The sequence below is a fragment of the Physeter macrocephalus genome, chromosome 6 (assembly GCF_002837175.3).
Source record: "Physeter macrocephalus isolate SW-GA chromosome 6, ASM283717v5, whole genome shotgun sequence".
NCBI classification, from domain to species: Eukaryota; Metazoa; Chordata; class Mammalia; order Artiodactyla; family Physeteridae; genus Physeter; species Physeter macrocephalus.
The window spans coordinates 35,814,078-35,817,466 of NC_041219.1; positions in this window are offsets into that span (position 1 = coordinate 35,814,078).

Consider the following 3,389-nt stretch of genomic DNA (forward strand, 5'->3'; position numbering starts at 1 on the left):
GTATATTCAGTGAATGGGAAAACCCAAGTTTCAATGTGACTTGACTCCCTTGCTTAATCACTATGTTCTGCTGTCTTCTTAGTCAGAAAGATTTACAAGAACAAAGTTTTGAGTAGGCTGTGGCACTTGGCAATTCCAGGAACTACCTTTAAAAAGAGACAAAGTTAGCGAGTATAGCTAATCCAAGGAAATGGTATCTCTACTCAGTTTTGATTCAGAAAGTATGAACAAGGAAATACAATGATATGCCTCTGGGCGAACTTGTGTATTTCTGAGTTCTTGTTTTAAGGCATCACTGAACTTAGAAATGTCATATTCATGTAAATTTCCAGCTGGGACAAAGCACCGTTAGCCTTGGGAGCAGGTTTGGATTCTAGACAGCGGGTCTTTCTTTCCAAGGACTAAAAGGGAGAGATGTATCCGTAATTGACATCTTCATGTACTTGTTTTTTCTCATTTCAGTGGTATTTGTTTTTACAGAAAATATTGAAATAAAGAAAATAAAATCAACCGAAAAAGTTGAAATTTTGTCTTTAATTGCACCATTTTTTTTTCTTTTCTTAAAACCACTATATAAGGTAAAGAATGAGAGCAGTCTCTGACCCCCTATCCCAGCCTCAGAAGTAACCACTGTCAACATTCTGGTGCTCATAAGTCTTTTTTTTTTCCTCCGTGATCATAAAAATATACCTATAAACTAAGTACATACATGTACACCATTGACAGCTTTTTTTTAAAAAAATGAAAATGTGATCACGCTTTTTTTTTCACTTAACCATACCTCCTAGACTTCCCTGATAGTCAGTATTTACAGATTTACCTCATTTTATTTTGAGCCCCTGAACAATGCTCCAGTATATAGATTATAATTTATCTAAACAATCTGTTATTGATGGACATTTGGCTTGTTTCAAAATATTTATTGATACAAAAAGTGCTACAGAAATCATCTTGGTGTATTTTTTAACATTGCCCAATTCATGTTTTTTTTTTTTAGAGCATTTAGCACTTGCCTGAAGATGTCAGATGGTTGAGATTTCCACCCCCGTTGAACCACCCAGATAAAGCTTAACTGAATATTTTCTTTTCAGAGTCCTAGACTCCCTTCCACAAATACTTCCTGCTTCTGATTCTAGTTTAGATGCCCACAACCAGTAGCAATAATTTAAATTATAAATCCCTAAAGCCAAGAGTGTGTCTGCATTCCCATTCTGACACCCAACCGGGAAGAAAACCCAGTGGGCATCTTTCCTCCTCCCTTGTCTCTCCCCGCCCCCCTCAACCTCGTCATAGGTCCAGCCTTCCACCCTGACCGCTGTCTCCTGGGCCAGCCCTGAGTACTTCTGGGGTTCACAGAGATCAAAACCTTAGAAGGTGCTGCTCAGTTGAATTGAAATTTGCCTCCCGTGCTCCCTGCCACCCACCGACCCCACGCACACAAAGAAAGCTCCAGCTCCTTGAACAAAGGTTATACCTGTGGAAAGCTTCTTCAGTCTTGGATGAACAGGAAGCCTTTTACTCCTTGAGCTCTGCCTCTACGCTTAGAATGGAAGCCAGCAGAGAAGGCCAATCTGAAGCGGAAGGATCTCACGTTCTCTTCCCACCTTCCAACAAAAGGCAAGAACCCCCAGACCTCAACGCCCAGCTGGGCCCTGGTAAGCAGACCTCCCTCTCAGTTCTTTCTACAGGACCTGGGGATCCTGGGATCTGGAAAGAGAGGAGGTGGGCGTGAGGTAATCACCCAGTGGTTGGTGAAATGGGGACACTGGGACGAAAGACTAATACGGGTGAGGGAATTCCACACCTGGCCACCCCTCCCCACAAGGAGCCGTGTGAAGAGCGATGGGGTGTGGAGGGGAAAACCGAGGGACTGAGCTTACCTGGGAAAGCTCAGCTGGGAAATCTCAGCTCCACTGCACAGAGAGGCTTCCAGCACCTCTCTCTCCCTTCCCTCACTTTGAAGGGAAGGGGTACCTTGATGACTTGGGCAGCCTTTGACAAGCCAGCCGCCCTCGGGGAGAAAAGCAAGGTCACCTCCGCCCTGTCGTCTCCTGGGTCCTGCGGCCGCCTTTTCCCCCCTGCCATCTCCCTGGATGCTGCCTCTCGGGCGCGGAAGCTGAGCTCCCAGCGCTGCAGACCTCGGTACTCATGGGGCGCCCCTTCTTGGCTCTCTGGCTCTGACCCTTCATAGGGCGCTTAGCTCAAGGCGGGACTCCAGGCTCTCAGAAGTCACCGGCGGTGGTGGGGAGAGCAGAGCAAGAGAGGACCGATTCCGGCAGCCACCGTCCTCCCGGGTGGAACTGGAGACTGCCCCGGGCTGGGAGGACCGGAGGACCTCGAGGCGGCAGCTCTCCGTGGTCCTGCCCGACGTCAACGCGCGGATACTTAAGGCCAACAGCAGCCCGCCCATCCTCCTCTAAAACGGATGGAGGAGTCCGGGGCTGTGGTACCGGCAATGGTTTTAATTAACCCGCTTGCAGGCGGACTAATTGAAGTCTGCGTGCCGCGTTTCCGCACCCTCCCAACCGTGTGTCAATTGCCAGGGAGAATCTGAAAGTTTCTTTTCACTTCCCCCTCAGCGCTATCTCCCCTTGTGAACTAAAACGATGTGGACGCTTGCCACCCTCTCACCCTGCTTCCTCCTCGAAGCAATTGCGCCTCCGGCACCCTTACCTGCCCCGCCTCTCGGTCCACGCGCAAAAGTGGAAGGTGACGGCTGCGTAGCCACGTGGTCGTTTCCTGCTTTACTCGCGATCCCCGAGCCGCCAGCCTGGTCCTGGAAGCTGAGTCTGGGACTGGCTTAAAACCCACGGCCCTGGTCTGTGTGTCGGGGGTTGCAACTTTAATTTCACCAGATAGAACCTGGATCTGTGGATCGGTGAGGTTTGAACCCCTTAAAAATGGAGCGTGTGTTTCGGTCCCGTCCGAGCTGAATCTGAGCCACGACTAAAGCACGCGAAGCGCTTCCTTTCAGTTCGGCGAGCTCCTGGGAGGGAAGAGAAAGGGAGGTTTGGAAATGGGGTGGTGCAGAGGTGGAAACATACCAGCTAAACCAACTTCCACGTTGCCCTCGCAGTCATCATTTTAATGCGCCTGGTCCCGGGCTGAGCAGGAAGTAGACAGGCAAATAAATACTTGTTGAATAAAACCCGAAAAGTGTAATAAATTGCGTTTTAAAGCTTTGTATATTGGTTGATTCTCTCTTCCCTCTGTCAAAGTATACAGCCGATGGCAGATTTTGGGGACATTTATTCTGCGATCCTTTTATGAGGATGCTTTCTTACAACGTCCGCATCTTTTTTTTTTTTTTTTTTTTGCGTTACGCGGGCCTCTCACTGTTGTGGCCTCTCCCGTCGCGGAGCACAGGCTCCGGACGCGCAGGCTCCGCG